This window comes from Lissotriton vulgaris, chromosome 2_1 (genome assembly GCF_964263255.1).
Source record: "Lissotriton vulgaris chromosome 2_1, aLisVul1.2, whole genome shotgun sequence".
NCBI lineage: Eukaryota > Metazoa > Chordata > Amphibia > Caudata > Salamandridae > Lissotriton > Lissotriton vulgaris.
This window is the reverse complement of record NC_141687.1, coordinates 1941108449-1941126415: the sequence shown is the minus strand read 5'-3', so window position 1 is coordinate 1941126415 and position 17967 is coordinate 1941108449.

The window sequence follows — 17967 nt, the reverse complement described above, 5'->3', positions numbered from 1 at the left end:
AAGTAGTTATGGTACCTGATAGATTGTGGGTTGTTGAAAATAGCAAGGGAGGGTAAGAGTGGGGTAAAGGTTGAGGAAGTATGGGTTCTAACACATGGGTGAGGGGGATATAAGAGCATGGTGGGAGAGGCCGAAGAGAATTAGAGGGAGAAGTTGAGAGGGAGTCAGGGGGAGGGAGGTGCACACCAGAGAGTGTATTATTAGAGAGGGGGGGTGACAGGTGGTTGTTAGCAGAGAGGGAAGTGAGGTGGGATACAAGGGGAGGGAGGGGCATATAAGAGAGTGCATTATGGGAAAGGGAGGATGCCGGGGGGTAATTGGCAGAGGGAGAAGAGATCTGGGCGTCGAGGGGAGGGAGGAGCAAAGGGGGGGAGTATTGTTAGTGTCAGGCGAGGCTGGGGGAAAGTGGGGTGTGCTGGAAGCATCGTTTCAGGGTTGACTAGTGTGGAGGACGGGGGAGTAGTGTTGTAGAGGAGATCGAAAGGAGCGGAATGTGTAGAGGAGCATGGAGAATTCGGGGATAGAGGGGAAGAAAGAATAGGCATGTGGGTGACAGGGGAATTATATAATGTAGAGGATTCATGAGGAGGGAGGGGCGAGTCATTGTTGGAAGAGGATGGAAGGAAGGTATGTTTAATAGGATGCTGTGAGACAAGGGAGTCATAACAGGTTATAATGTTGAGAGCGAGGGAGGTCAGTAGAGATTGGGAGTAATCAGTAAGATTGGTAGAGGGTGGGGAGGGAGAGGTCTTGAGAAGGGATAATGCGGGAGGCTGATTAGGGGAATCAGTGCTCATAATAGTGATGCGAGCGGGAGAGGTCAATGGCTGATGGGAAAAGGTAACGGTGTTGGGAGTAAGTGCGGAGGAGGGTAAGTCGGGGAGCGGCGATAGGGGGTAGGAGAAATGATAGGAGAAGGGGACAATAGAGCTTGAGTTAGGTCAAGTATACTAGACATGGGGGCCGAGGGTGGAATGGGGGAGAAGTGACAGGGGGTTGAGGGGGAGAGTGGGAGAGTGGGCGGGGTTCAAGGATTGTGCGAGGGATTGGGATATAGCGGCAAAGTGTTGTTCAAAGATATCAAGGTGTTTTTCAGCAGCTTGTATGAGGATGGTTACGGATTTGAAGATGGAGATATCTATTTCACTCGGAAAAGAAGGAGAAGGCGTGGTGGAGAGTTTTAGGCTGTAAGGGATGTTACATGAGTGTGAGATAAGGAGGTGATTTAGAAATAGGCTTTTCCATTTAGATGGGGGTTTGGTGAAGAAGATGAAATTAGTAATGAGTGAGGAGTTTAGGCTATTGTGATGATCAGCAAATAAGGTTTCAGGGTGGAGGCAGAGAAGTTTATGTTTTAAGTTTTTCCTGCCGTGTTTAGAGAGATGGAGGGGTAGAGGATGGACCTAGAGTTAGGGCCTAGTTTAGAGATGGGTAGGTTTGAGATCGAGTGGAGAAGAGTGGGGGGGGCGGCATGATTTAGAGGATATGGAGAGAAAGAGCATGTAGAACAGATAGGTTCTCACTTATCCTAGAAGTGCAGACAGGAGGGGAAGTAGGAGAAGTGGGAGTTAATATAAGAAGAGTCAAGGCAGATTCAAATAGTGTGAGGAGTAGAAGAAGCTAAACAAAAGAATAGTAGGTGATGGGGCGACGTATTAAAGAAACATACGTATCATAAATTAAAAATGGGTAGCAAGAAAATTAATATTAAATATTAAAAGACAGAGTTAAGTGACGGGCTAGAGAATTACAATTAGCCTGAACCAATTGCAATGAAAGGAAGTGAGGGAGAACTAGGATACAGAAGCATCAAATGAGGAGGAGTAGGTAGCTACAAAATGTACACTTGAAACAGAAATAAACTATCTGGCCAGAGAAGTGAGAGCGAACTAAAAATAGTGGAGCCTCAAGTGGGGAGCAGCAGGCAGTCGCTAAATATATAATAAAGCAACTACATAAGAAAAGCAGGGCAAATCATATTAAGCAGACTAGGAATTTAGGGAGATAAAGATAGCTAAGTATGTAAAATGTATTGAGTAACATAATAATAGGATCACAGATCTACATTAAAGTACATATAGAGGCAAAATGAATTTTAGGGGATAAGATAAAGGTCAATCATGAAGGGGGTAGAGATAGGAAAGGTTAAAGGTCAATGAAGAGGGGTAGAGATAAAAGGTGGTAAACAGTAAGCTGATAGGTAAAGAGGGGGGTGCAATTGGAAGGTAGCATATAATGTAATATTATTGTGAAGGGTAATAGATATCAGGAAGAGACAGGTGTAAGATAAGTGAGGAGAGAAATAGTTTGGAGAGAAATAAAATAAGGGAAAGGTGGGCAATAGGAGAGAGGAGAGTAAATTAAAATAAAGTACAGAGACAGCGAACTTGGAGCTTACGTAAGCACATTATTATCCAGGTTTACTTCAAAGATTGCCGCCTAATTCGTGGAGGTGTCGTTAGTCCCTTCATAGTGTCTAAATCCCCGTAGGGGAAGTGGACCACATCAAAAGAGAGCTTCAAAATGGATGCCAATTAGCAAAAGTTGTTATTGTCCGAGTGAAACAAAACAAAACAAAATGGGCCCAGATCGGTTAGCGAGTATGCGGGGAGTCAGCCCAGCACCAGGGCCATAATGAGAGAAACAAACAATGTAAGCCAAGGTGGAGATTTAAGCCTCCGGTTTCCTGACTTTTCTCAACTGTAGATTAGGAATGATCCGATGTGTGCTGAGGACAGTTCAAGTACGAAACAGCCTCACAAAGTGTCAAATTCGGGATGCACGCTCCGTGTGAAACAAGGTTGGGCGATCGCCTCAGAACTCTGCGGAAAGGTGGCAGCGCTCCAATCCTGTGCCAGTCGCCTGGATACAAATGAGGCAGCTTCACCTTAACATTAACAGGGCTGACGGGTGTGATGGGCGAGTTGCAGCTTCCTTCTCAGAGCCGCGTGAATAGGCGGCCAAATACAGGGGGTGGGTGGCAAAGGGGTCTTCAGTGTCGGTCATATTGACATCTGATTTTTGTATCCGTCGCCTAGGGCAGCTGGCAGAGGCGAAGGACAAACTCGGCAGAGTCATGGGGCAGAAGTCAAGGCTCCGAGCAGCGCTCGAGAAGCTGTGTGGCACCATGTACGGAGGTGCAGTGGCGGTGAGCCCGTAGTGGTAAAGGGGACCTCCGGGCTCAAGACTGTGTCTGATTGCGGTGGTCTCCGATCAGGCATCCCTCTCAGTGGGCCCCGATCTGGTATCCGTCATCTCAGAGCCGCGGGCGGAGGTGCAGGGCAGTCTCGGCGGAGGCGAAGGGCAGTGTCTGCAGGATCCTGGGAGCCGAGTCTCCCCAAATCAAGGAAATGCACAATAATAGACACAGCACAACTCCTCGCAAGCTGAAAGAACTCCAGGTAGTTCGGATAGGAACGGTCCAGGCAGGACGGCGGAGTCTCACAATCTCCGTCGACGAGAGTCAGCACCTAGCAGCAGCCACAGTATGTACAGCAGGGTCAAGTCTCTTAAGATCGGGAGGAAACACAATTACCTCCCTAATGAGTCATCGCCAGAGAAATCCCGGAACAGACACCATGGCAGGTGACCACAGGGGAGGAGGTGCCGGCCGTCCCAGGGAGCCTCAAGGAGGGCAAGCAGCCGATCAGCCAGGGGCCTCGCAGAGCCAGTCCAGGAAGCATCGGCATCACGACGCTGAGACCTCGGTGAGTAACGGTCGAAATTCTGTTGTAAATCATGTGAAGAAAGAGGTTGTCTTCAGATTTAGGAGGGTGGATGGATCAGTATGAGTATTTGGGTTTATTTGGGGATTTAAACCTAAAAGGTGATCCCTAACCCAGGAGCTTTTCAATCAGCTCCTCCTCAGTCGGCCATCTTTCACTCAATGTAGTGTTCAAAATGCCTTCAGAGCAGGTCTCGACTGGAAAGATTAGGTGGTCAGCTCATTCGGCCGAGTGACCGGCCGCCATCTTGACTGGGTGAATGATATTTAAAAGTAGGAAATATAGAAATTTATTGTTACCCATATCCTTAGAGCGAAAAAGGCCCAAATGCTATTTTCACCATACCAAATCCGGCTGCTAATTAGGAAAGGACTGGATTAAATTATTACATTTATTAATGCTAATTTGAGTTGAGAATCAGCTAGAAATATAATTCAAAGATATTTCTAATAGGGATATCAAATCCAATGTAATGGTAATATCGAATTTGTAATAACTATTAGGCAAAAGGTACTTTTAGAAAGTTACCTTTTCCTTGCCTAAAGACTCTGGAGGCCCATTTGAATGAGCTAAACTATTACCTAGCAGCTGAAAAATCCCATTGATGAGAATTGAGTATGTATTTATTTATTTATTTTTGATATTTGTAAAGTGCATCATATACCCTCAGGCATCTTGGCGCTAGTAAAACCAGTTATCTGTGATGGTTAGCGTGATGAAGGAGCAATCATTGATCGAAAAGCCAAGTTTTTAGAAGGTTGCGGAATTGAAGGAGTGAGGAGCTCTCCCTGATGTTTAGGGGTAGAGTGTTCCAAAGCTTCGGGGCAGCCACCAAGAAGCGTCGATCGCCCCAAGATACCGTTTTTGTGCGAGGAATGACCAGTTGGCCAAGAGTAGCTGAGCGTAGAGCTCTACTAGGTTTGTATCGTTGTAGCTGTTCTTTCAGAAAGTGGGGTCCTTGGTTGTTAAGCGCCTTAAACACGATACAGAGGGACTTGAAATGGATTCTATTTCGAATGGTGAGCCTGTGGTAATCCTTTATACTTTTGGATGGAGTATTACTCCAAGAGTAGAACAAAGGACTTGCATGTTGGGAGGTGTTTCTGTTCTTCTGAGAGGATGAACATATTGGCTGTGCCCAGAAACTTGTTCAACTTCAAAGAGGCCCACACTGTTACAGGTAAATGTTAGCTGACACCTATGCAGGGCCTTTCTTTGCCCCCCAGTCAGACAGGCACCAATTCCTGTGGGAGAAGAGCTGCCTCCTAAACTGGTTTTAACTGCCCACAGGTGAGGCAAAGCTAATTTCCCTAGCCACAGTTCTGGGGTGGGAACACAGGCACTGCACAGAGGTGGAAAGGTTCTGCCAAGGTAGATCACAGCAGATAAGGCTTCTGTGGGATTGTCTGTAGGAGGCCACAAAAGAACTGCTGCTTAAGTGGTTGGGGTTACCCCTGGGAAATGTTCCCTATTGGCCAGGAAGGGGCCAGGAGTCACCTCTACCCACAAAATAGTGTCAGGTATAAATGTGGCACCCCAAGCACCCACTTCAGAACACTACTGGAACCATTGAAGGCAGAAGGAGCACTACAACTATCACTGAGACCTGTGAGGAGACCTGAAGGGCTAGACTTACTTATCCCTGGACAAAGAAGTGGATTCGGTTCTATGACAGAATATCATAGAAAACCATACTGACGCACTACAATATAGTGAAGATAATATTGATTACAAATAAATCAAAATCCTGAACTTAACCAAAAAGAACAGAAATAGTGAGAGAAAAAATCTTGCAGTCAAAAATATCTAAAAACTATCTAACACACAAATATTGAAACACATAATATTGTCTACTATCTAAATATGTAGCCATAAGCTCCTTTTTAGATGCAATAAATATAAAAAATAGCCATTAAAAAAGGTAGTATTTAATAAAAGAATCAAACTACAAACAAGGTAACCATAAACATGTACTATAAAACAAACTAACCAATACAAATATGTGACCAATATAAAAAAGCACAAAACCTCCACATTTTTCAAAGGAAAAACTTAACAATTGCAAGAAAACTACAGTCTGCTGGACTACACAAAGAAAAGCAAGAAGGAAGACTCCAAGAAAATAGCATGGCACTCTCACAAGTAAGCTTAAAAACTAAATGGACTGCAATGTACTCTGACATATTATGTAAATGCAAAGCTAAATATAATTTCTAAACTCTTAATTTTATTATATAGTATTCCTATTTAAGAAGGACTTGAGTCAAAACAAAGCACTGCACATCGACAAATCCAACTCCACACTTGTAAACCTGAACAAAGGCCCTTTCAAAGAAAAGAAAAGAAACAAAGTAATAAAACAAAACAATCTCAATACATTAAACCAAATCTAAAATCCCACCACGCCCCAAAACTAACCAAACCTGTATCTTTAACATGTAACTAAAACAAAAGTTTTTTCACCAACAAAAAGGGATAGTCCACCTGACACAAATCTCCATGAAGTCAAAGAGAAAGGGACGAATATTAAGTGCAAATTTAAGCACATTATTAAGTCAAAGTATAAAATGTACAACATGTTTAAATTATATTAGCAAACAAAATAAAAGTTTTTTCAAAAAATAATTACATTTTAAAATGATGGTTCTTTCAGAATCGCAAAAACAGCCACAAATATTACAGCATAGAAAGGCAAACAATAGCTTTTGCACAAGGAATACACATATAGCCAGGAAAGCACAAAAAGTGAGAATGTGAATTGGAAATATACTAAATATTATGCAAATTCATGCTATGGGAGGCTACAGCAAAAACAATACTGTAATTAACATGAAAGAATAAAACAACCCCCCAACTGTAACAGAGCTAGAAGTATGGCACATATTTCAAGCCTTAAAAAAAGCAAGCATTAGTTCCCAAGAACCCACTACTAAAATGTTAAATGACATGCTCCGTAAGTACCTCAGCATAATATCGGTCTCCTACCAGCAAGTTCATACTTTTAAAATGACTAATATCACATACTAAAAAAGCAACAAGTCATACCAGTGCTGACCCAAGATGATAGCAAGATATAAAGAGTCCACAAAACCTAACCAGAAGAATAATCATATTTGCAACTGAAAATAACCTTCTATACTAAGTCATTGTAAAATGTGGATGATGAACTTATCTTTTAAAATGTGCCATTCACCTTTAGCATAGATATATATCATACATAGTAAACATAACACTAACATACTGATCATTTATGGATTATACTAATGAAAAAACGGTAACTACTATGAAATTTATATATACCGGTAACAGATCTAGCTAAGCACTACAACATGTTGCAGAATCCCCATTTTAACGAAGAAGTGAACAGAAAGTATGTCCACTAATGAATTCATTGAAGACGCTTAGGTTGGCATGCTGCACCACTCTGGACACAGATACCAAACAAAATTCCAATTACCATGATAGAATGTCTACAGCAACACCAAGCTCAACAAGCCAAAATGAAAAATGCAATGGAAGGATGACACAATGCCTTCCAGGTCACAATAGGAAGAACTCAGCAAACACTCAAATTCATAGATGCCCTCCTAACAGAACAAAGCTGCCAACAACTAAAGATAGAACAGTCAGTAAACAAAATCAAACCTAAACTAACTAACCAAAAAGGGAAATGTACGAAATGCTACAATTCAAAGTCAAGACCCTCTGTAAGTAACAAAGGAGTAGACTACCTAGAAATGATAGCCAAATCACTACTTTAAACCACCTACCTATCAATATACCCACAATAAAAAAATAAAACAAAACTAACATCACTATAGAATAAACAATTTTAAATAAATATAAAAAATATATAAATCAGTCTATAACAAAACTAAATCACTAAAGTAAAAAATTAGACAGATCATTTTTGTTTAATAGTTAAGTAAAAATAGTCATAGAAAAACTAAAAAGACGCTGTAAGAAAATATAGAAAGCAGCGCACAAATTAAAACACACACATACAGAATAAAACATTTCGATTGCATTTAAGCAAAATATACATTACCTACTGGCAGTCGCCAGTAGCTAGTTATAGTTAGGACCTATTATCCATAAGAAATCTGCAACATTCTATTTGGAATAACTTTGGCGCCGGTTGACGAATCTTCGCGAAATTTTCAAAACTGGTGGGGCGCTCCGGTCTGCTCCTATTCTGAAAGTCTCTGGGTGATTCGTAAAGCGGGGGCCGGAAAAAAGGTGGAGTACTAAAACGTGTTTTCCCCATGTAATTTCCCATAGGAACCTTTAGTCGCAGCTACAGCCCGAACTGCTGAATGGAATTACACCAAATTTGGCAGAAAGGTAGACCTTGGTTCAGAATCAGGCCTTTTGGTTAAATGGTGTAAATCTGTTCAGTAGTTCCTGAGAAAATCACAAATGAAAATCACATATATATCTATGCCCGCGGTGGATCTGCACACCCTAAGTTCACCCTGCAGAGCATGAGCTGTATTCTAATTGGCGGTGAACACTCCAAATCAGGAACTGTTGGCAGCCATCTTGTGCCTCAGTAGAACCGAGGCACAAGAAACTTAAGAAAAAAATTTGCAAAACGCAAAAAGGGGGCAGGGTAGAAACACCCTGACCCCCTAGGCCTGCTCAAGGGGTCCCACAAGGACCCCCAAGCCCCCCCCCCCCAATGATTTTTTAAAAAAATTGACAAAATCCACGCAGGGTGTGCGGATCCTGCGGACTCCTGTGCTTCTTTGGTAATTGACCTTCGGGGGGGCAAAATCCCGGGGGCAATACTTATAATATAAAGGGGGCCCAGAGGAGTCACCCAGCCCCGGGGACTGCCAACCCGAGGCTTTTTTTTATTATGTGCCAGGGCTGTCAGGCACCCCAGCCCCGGAGATCGCCATCCCCGGGGCATCTTTCAATTAGGTGGGGGGCTCTCAGGCCCCCAACCCCGGGGACCACCACTCCCTGGGGCTTCTTGAAATTCGTTGTGGGGGGCTCTTAGGCCCCCCCAGCCCCATGGACTGCCACCCTTGGGGCTTCTTTAAATTAGTTGCGGGAGGGCTCTCAGGACCCACCAGACCCGGACTGCCACCCCCTGGGGCTATAAAAAAAGAATGGCGGGGGCTCATAGCCCCCTGCAACCCCGGGGACCGCCACCCCCGGATCTTTTATTTTTTACAAAAATACCCTCTGTGGGGGGGGGCTCAAGCCCCCCCAGCCCCGGGGACCACCACCCCCTGGGACTTTGTAGGTTGTGGGAGGGTGGCCATGCGCCCCCCCCCCGCCCCCTCCTGGAGCCTTGTCGTGGTCCTGGGGACCGCCGCCCCCCCAGGACTGGCTCCTGTAGTGTCCCTGTAGTTTACTACTGGAGGTACCTAGTGGGCTAGTTTGACCCTAGAGATCCTTAGGATTAGAACTTAGAACGACCACAGGGCGCGTTTACACAGTGGTGAAGGGAGGGGATGGGATCTGAGGTGAAGTGTGCAAACACGCCCTATGGTGCATTTTAAGTTGGGGAAATAATTCCCCTTCAATCCTTGAGGGCTCATGGGGGCCAACTAGTCCACCATGTGCTTCCAGTAAGCGCCACTGCGCTGCGTTGCAGAAAGGTGGTCCAGGCTGTGCTCATTTTCTCTGCAACGCAGCTCTGTGGTGCTAACTAGAGATACCTGATGGGCTAGTTGTACCCAAGGGAAACTCAGGATTCAAGGGGACTTTATCCCACAAATTAAAATGACCACTGGGCGTGGTTGCACTCGTCAGCTCAGCACCCCCCTCAGGGGTGTTATAGTTAGCAGGACATTTCACTCATACAAAACCATTGAAATTCCCCCGTTATAGTTAGTTCAGCTAACTATAACTCGAGCGCCCGCATTGCACTGCTGATGACGTCACATATTACATCACTCATGTCATGGTCAGCGACATCACTCATGACATCACTGATGACATCTCAAATGACGGGTGTGCGAGTTACAGTTAGCTGAACTAACTATAACAGGGGAATTTTAACCCCTTCCGTGCTCATGACCAGCTCAGCTCGTCACCTGGCACGGTGCTCCTGTGCTCATGACTCAGCATGGGCGTAAAATCCGTTTTGCGGGTGAATTTGTGGATTTTTGGCAATTTTGCGTTCCGCGAATGGTGCAAATTTGCCCAAAAATCCGCAAGCTACGAATTATTTTGCTTGGTCGCACTTGAAAAATACAATATCGCGTGTGCGGCGTTGACTTACCGTGATTCTGATTCCGCTGAGTTGTTTTTCTCCCGGTTTGCATGTGCTGCGCCAATTTCGATCTTGCTGCGTGATCGCGCAAGAGTTTTTCGAACCCAATTACGTTATCGCTGCTCTCCATCTTGCACAGCGAGAGTTTGACAACGCGAGTACTTCATAAAGGCCCGCGATCACGCATTGCAGGAGTAAACAATGCATAACACGTAGATGCAGCGCGCAGCTGACTTCCGGCGGGATATTTTAACAGCTCGCGTTCCCGAAAGTGCAAAAATTGCAATTCTGCACAAGAAACCCACCGTAGGAAGCATAAACCTTGTGAAAATGATGATTTTGATCAGAATCACTCCTCAGATTGACATTTGGCTGCACTTTTTGGTGCAAGGAGTCCATTTTTTGGGGGGGTGGGAGGAAGGAAGTGCCCCAGAGTCTCCAACTTCCTGTTCCTGTCCAGCAGGCTCCTCCCAGTGCTTTGTCCATGTCCTGGTCACTTTTGATTTGGATCTGGAGCTGGAAGGATTACTTTTTGTGGCTGCTGCTGGATATTTGTATTTGAGGACTTTTTGGACTTTGGATCACTTTTGGACTTGAGATTTTACAAGTAAGTTGGTGTTGTTTGTTTGGGGCATTGCAGTTGAGGCAACTACAGTTTTAAAACTTTTTTCACAACTTAAAAAAAATATATATTGTGGGTAGCCACAGTATCCAGTAGGCCCAGGGTTAGTCATGGGTGCATGATACAACTCTTTCTGTGATTTTTTATAACTTAATTCTCATTTATGTCATGGAACTTTAGCTCACTGTTATATGTTGATTTTTTTTTTAATTTTGGGGTGCCTGTAAAGCCTCACTAGCCAGTAGGCCCAGGTGTAGTGAGTGGTGAATGGACCTAGTCTTTCTGTGGGGTGTCTTTAATTTAAACATTATTGAGGGCATGGATGGCATTGGATTGTGGTGATTTTTCTGTGTTTTTTTACTTTTTGGGGTGTTATTGGGGCCTGGCCATGTGGGTGGGGGCCATTTTGAGGCCTGGTACAGGCAGGGCCTGGCCATGTGGGGGGGGGGGGGTAAAGGGGCCATTTTGAAGCCAGGCAGTGTGCTCAGGCCTGCACCCAGTTTGCCTTGCTTTCAACCATTATGCCCAGGTGCAGTGAGTGGTGAATGGACCTAGTTTTTCTGTGTGGTGTCTTGAATTTAAACATCATTGAGGGCATGGATGGCATTGGATTGTGGTGTTTTTTGTGTGTTTTCGACTTTCTGGGGTGTTGTTGGGGCCTGGCCATGTAGGTGAGGGCCATTTTGAGGCCCAGTACAGCCAGGGCCTAGCCATGTGGTGGGGGTCAAGGGGCCATTTTGAAGCCAGGCAGTATGCTCAGGCCTGTTTGCCTTGCTTTCAACCATTATGCCCAGGGGTACACAGTGGTGCATGGACCTAGTCTTTCTGTGGGGTGTCTTGAATTTAAACATCCTTGAGGGCATGGATGGCATTGGATTGTGGTGATTATTGTGTGTTTTTCGACTTTTTGGGGTGTTGTTGGGGCCTGGCCATGTGGGTGGGGGCCATTTTGAGGCCTGGTACAGTCAGGGCCTGGCCATGTGGTGGGGGTCAAGGGGCCATTTTGAAGCCAGGCAGTGTGCTCAGGCCTGCACCCAGTTTGCCTTGCTTTCAACCATTATGCCCAGGGGTACTCATTGGTGCATGGGCCTAGTCTTTCTATGGGGTGTCTTGAATTTAAACATCCTTGAGGGCATGGATGGCATTGGATTGTGGTGATTTTTGTGTGTTTTTCGACTTTTTGGGGTGTTGTTGGGACCTGGCCATGTGGGTGGGGGCATTTTGAAGCCTGGTACAGTCAGGGCCTGGCCATGTGGTGGGGGGCAAGGGGCCATTTCGAAGCTAGGCAGTGTGCTCAGGCCTGCACCCAGTTTGCCTTGCTTTCAACCATTATGCCCAGGTGTAGTGAGTGGTGCATGGACCTAGTCTTTCTGTGGGGTGTCTTGAATTTAAACATCATTGAGGGCATGTATGGCATTGGAATGTGGTGATTTTTGTGTGTTTTCGACTTTTGGGGGTGTTGTTGGGGCCTGGCCATGTGGGTGGGGGCCATTTTGAGGCCTGGTACAGCCGGGGCCTAGCCATGTGGTGGGGGTCAAGGGGCCACTTTGAAGCCAGGCAGTGTGCTCAGGCCTGTTTGCCTTGCTTTCAACCATTATGCCCAGGGGAACACAGTGGTGCATGGACCTAGTCTTACTGTGGGGTGTCTTGAATTTAAACATCCTTGAGGGCATGGATGGCATTGGATTGTGGTGATTTTTGTGTGTTTTTTTTACTTTTTGGGGTGTTGTTGGGGCCTGGCCATGTGGGTGGGGGGCATTTTGAGGCCTGGTACAGTCAGGGCCTGGCCATGTGGTGGGGTCAAGGGGCCATTTTGAATCCAGGCAGTGTGCTCAGGCCTGCACCCAGTTTGCCTTGCTTTCAACCATTATGCCCAGGGGTACTCAGTGATGCATGGACCCAGTCTTTCACTGGGGTGTCTTGAATTTAAACATCCCTGAGGGCATGGATGGGATTGGATTGTGGTGATTTTTGTGTTTTTTTACTTTTTGGGGTGTTTAACTGATGTTCCTCTGGCTTCCATTGCTTTTAGGTGCACAAGAGAACCACCAGTGCCAGGAAGAAGTCCTGCAGCGGTGTGTGCAGCACAACGTCACATGACGTCACATGTGGCCACAGAAAAGAGAACTCTGCAACTCGTGCAACTGTGGCCTGCTGTTCTGACATCTGAAGAAGATGGCCCCCAAAGAAAGGTGGCCATAGCGCATCAGCGAAAAAAGTTGCCAGTGCCACTGCCAGTACGAAGGAGCAGAAGAAGCAAGTGGCACCACCTAGCAAGGAGACTGGTGTGCCTACCTACATCTTTTTTGGGAAAAAAGAATACGCCTATAGCAGCAGCGGTGTCCGCCAGGGACCAAGCTGGAAGCAGCACCTCCGCTTCATTGGGCTCAGTGCCAGCACGCCAAGTTAGGTCCAAGACCATGAGTGATGCTGCGGCAGCCACTTTGGTTGTTCAATCACCATCAACCAGTCATCTTGGCTCATCACAAGAAAGTACCTTCCAATCAACGCCGGGTGCAACTCAGGTGACGAGTGTTCAACAACCACGGCCGAAACGACAACCACAGGTGCAACTAGTACAAGCGCAAGTACATGGGCAAGGATAGGCGCAAGGAGAGGCGCATGGATAGGTGAATGAAGAGGTGCAACTAGAGGTTCATGGAGCGGCACAACTGCCTACAACGCTTGTTCCTCCAGAAGTAGGGGCACATCAGGAAATTGATATTCAAGAGGAGGTATTATCCGAGGAAGCCACTCCTCCTGATGATGATCCATTGTCTTCCAGATCCCCAGCAAGAATTAGGTCAAGGAGGGCTACTACTACTACAAGTTTTTCTTCAAGCCTTCTTCATTCTGATGACCTTGATCTTGATTGGAACCCACAAATGCAGTCTGAGAGTGAGGCACGCCATGAGACGACAAAGGAAGCTAAGCCTAAAAGGAAGGCTCCCGCAAGGCTTTGACTTATGGATGATGACGACGAACAAGAAGTGGTGTCTTCTGCTGCTGATGAACAGTCTGACGATGACCCAGTCATCACAGTCGTCACTCCAGCCCCAGCAGGCATACAGCAGACAGACATTTTGATCCTATCCCGAATGGCTGCTGAGCGGGATGTGGGCGGCGTGGCACTGGTACCACCACCAACACAGTTAACTACAACACCAACACGACCTACAGCTTCCATATTTCTTAGTCAGAAGGGCCGGCAGGGACCTCCATCCAGCTCGACCTCAAGTAGTGGTGCTGTAAGTGAACAACAGAAACAAATTCAGCCACGCCCATCCTCCACTTCATCCGTCATTGAAACTCAAAGTAGCACCTCCACCACCAGCAGACATTTCCCGTCCCCAGTTTGGGACTTCTTTACTGTTAGCCAAAGTGCGGAAAACATGGTCGTTTGTTCGATTTGTAAAACATTAGTTAGTCGGGGTAAGCTTGGTTCCAACTATGATACCGGAGGCCAGAGAGGTCATCTCAAAAAACACCACATTATCCATTGGGAATCGCAGCTAAGGAAGATCGAGGAAGCCAAAAGAAAAACAAATCCAAATGTATCCATCGATATTGCATCTGATGATGACGAGAGGCTGATCGTGCAGGGGGGAAGTGAAGAAGCGACAGACATTTTTTCTGGTACACCCAGTACCGCTGGCAGCAGCACTGCAGTGGTATCGCCCACACCCTCTACCCCTGCAACATGTATGAGGCACACTAAGAGTCTGGGAGAGACGCCAATGCGAACAACTACATCACTGCCCTAACTGGTTTGAAGAAGTCATCATCAAGTAAAATGATCCAGACCACCATTCGCGGAATGTTGTTGTCGGAGGAGTCATTTGAACGCAACCACCAAACGGTACGTCTGTATAAAGCAAAGCTGGCTAAAATACTAGCGCTGGACCTTCTCCCTTTTTCTTTCATGGAAGGGGTGGGGTTTCTAGAATTAGTTGCAACAGTCTACCCTAAATGGAAGGTTCCTAGCCGGTCCAATTTTGCCAGAGTTGCAGTTCCAACACTACATCAAGATGTGCTGGAGGTGATTGGGGTAGCTTTGCAGAAGAGTGCTGTTCACACTATCCACTTGACAACAGACATGTGGACCAGTTGCCAAGCCCTTGATTACATGTGCATCACTGCACACTGGGTCTCTTTTGCAGGGGTTAGACACAAGTCAAGTGCAGGTGTTGACCCGGACACACTTTTTCAAGCTACTCGTAAACATGCAACATTAGCCATGTTTGCTGTGGAGAAATCTCATACTGCAGTAAACATTTTGGAGGAGTTTAACAGTAAGGTCTCTGAATGGCTGCATCCAAGAAATCGCATAGTTGGTTATGTTTCCATGGATAATGGCAGTAATATAGTTAAGACCATGCAGCAAGGTGACTATTTCAGAGTGCAGTGTTTGGCGCACAGTATTAACATCATGGTGCAAGATTTCTTAAAAAATGAAAACACCTGCTGAAGAATCTGCACACATTTCAGCCATTCTTTTAAGGCCCAGAAGCAGCTGAGGGGCATTCAACATGAACGTAGACTGCCAGTCAAAGGACTCATCCAGGAGGTGGTAACACGTTGGAACTCAACCTTTTACATGCATGAGCGTCTGTCTGAGCAGTGCATGGTAATCAATGAGTATGTCTTTCGACGGGGTTCTACTATGAAAGACATGAGGCTAGAGTTGGAGGAATGGAAGCTAGTTAAAAGCCTTACAGACATGCTTCGTCCTTTTGAGGTCTTCACCCGTGAAGTCAGCAGGGAGGACTGTTCTTTGGGCAAAGCTATCCCATTGTTGGTCAAGCTAGAGCACCAACTGAAGGCGGTGTCTTCAACGTTAAGAGATGCTGCTGAAAAGCAAGACGCATGTCAGTTGGCGGAGAGGTTATTAAGCCGCCTAGTGACAATGAAAGGCTTAAAAACATACATACAGAACAACATTACACTTGTGCCACTATTCTGGATCCACAGTACAAAAAGGCAGTGGCCGGCAAAACATTCATTCCTTTTGATGAAGCAGATGTTTCAGAGTACAAACATTGGCTAGCTGTGTCAGCCACTCGGTTCGAAAAAGATCGGCAGAAAATTCAAGGAGCCGGCAGAAGTCAAACTGAATCAGCAGGACATCATGCGTCAAGTTCCACTTCTGAATCTGTGGGCGAAGGGAGTCACTTTCTCTCACAGCCGTTAAAGACACCAGCAGCAACCGTATCATCATCCTCACCTGCACCAGGCCCAGCCATAATATTGTCGGAAGCGGTTTGGCTAACTCATCAAGGGTTTGCTCGTTCCAGTGCTGCAAAGGCCACAGATGGTACGCAAAGTGGAGCAACCGTGGAGAATCTTGAGTCAATGGTGAATTCCTATCTGGATGAACCAACAGCAGTCTTTGTTAATAAGAACCCATTGCTCTATTGGTACATGAAAATGCCTATATGGCCACTGATCACCAACCTGGCTATAAATTGTCTTGCCCACTCACAAACCTGTCTTCTGAACGTGTTTTCAGTGCTGCTGGTGCCATTGTAACTTCAAAAAGGACCCGCCTTTCGGGCAAAAATTTAGAGAGGTTAACACTGATCAAGATGAATCAGCACTTCATACCACCAGATTACAAAGTACGTGAATGCATGCAGGAAGAAGAGGACACCGTCTTAGGTGACGGAAGTTCTTCTCTGTTAGCTGACCTACTGCCGTCTCAATTCATGGAGTTTGAGGACGAGCTCTACTTCCCTGACACCGAGGCCTGAAAATGACTTCCTTTTTTCGTCCTTATTTAATTTTATTCCTGTGTGTCTTTCTTTGTTTTGTAACTTTTACCACAACAAAACTCTAATCACCTAATCACAGCAAGTCCATCAGCAGCACTGACTGTCTTCATCTTATATTCCTTATTGATTTGAATGTGCCACAGTCTGCATTCTTGAGGTTCACAAGTTCACAACTCAATCATGCTCCTCTATACTCCTCCTCCAGACTCCCCCTATCAATTTCCCTCAAGGCAGATGGATGGATTACGATGAGTCCCCTCAAGTGGGACTGACATTACTGACTGACTACATGCGTGCTGATTGCTGACAGAGTTACTTCTGATATTGACAGGAGAGGCTGCCCTGTGGGCCCTAACTTTCCGAAGAAGATGCGGAAAAAAGTAGAACAGGTAATGAATAATTGAGAAGATGGCATGCAGTGGACAGCAATGGCTGTCTGACTCTGATGAAACCATTTGCTGTTTGTTTTTTGAGCATGAAATTATGAATCATATGTCTTGTCTTAGTTATTATTTGATCTTTTACACAGTAATTGTAACTCATGTCAACTACTCTTTTTTTTTTTTACCTTGTTTATTCAAATTGTACTTCAAATTCAGGGGCCACTATGTTGCATTTCACAATATGCAAAATGTCCTTGGATTGGACTCACTTGCCAATATACCATGATGATTGATTAAATAATATATATTTTTTCTTTACAGTCACTCACTGGGATGGATGGATCATCAGCGTCGGATTACGGAAGAACTATGGCCAATTCGTGAGTAGCAAACAGGTAAACCAGTCTACAACAGCTACTACAGCAGAACTAAATGTTTGTCTATTCGTGGTATGTAGTGGTCGAGGGCGAGGCTGTGTACTGTTGTTGTTATGCCAGGCAGAGTCCACTCCAGACAGCAGTTCATGTAAAATTGGGGCTATGTGGCTTGCTGCATACAATTAGATATGCTTTGTCTGTCTGACAAAGAGCCTAAGTATGCTACATCAGGTTGCTTCACTCAGTGGTGCCTGCCTTGACCGTCTGCATGGCACTGCCTCAAGCTTGGGCCAAACATCCGTTATGTTTGCAAAATTTGCTGTTTTTCGGTATTTCGCAATTACCAAAAAATCGCAAATTCTTGAGCGGAACTGATTTTTGGACCATGCTTGCGGCAGGGCCATGCAGACGGTCAAGGCAGGCACCACTGAGTGAAGCATCCTCCTGATTTGTAGCATACCTAGGCTCTTTGACACAGACAGACAAAGCATATCTAGGGTTTAGGGTTCAGTGCGATTTACTAAGGTTTTTGGGTTTAAGTTGGTATGGTTCACGCTGAGTCTAGGGCTCGGGCCCGATGCAGGCTGGTTCATAATGATGTTGGCAAGGTTTTAGGGGGGTTTGGTGTTCTTTGGTCCAGAATTGGCAGAATTTTAGCCTTTTTGGGTGTTTTGCGGGCGCGAGTGTTGGGGTGAAAACTAAGCGAAAACTAGTTGTAGACCTCTTCTTCTTCTTCTTCTTCTTCTTCTTCGAAGAGAGAGCGCAGTAGTTCGATTTTGTTCTGCCTTGCTGAGATTCTTGGGAATCGCTGGAACAAGTGACTGTCCAGGTAAGTTTTAAGAGGATCGAAGTAGTGGAAG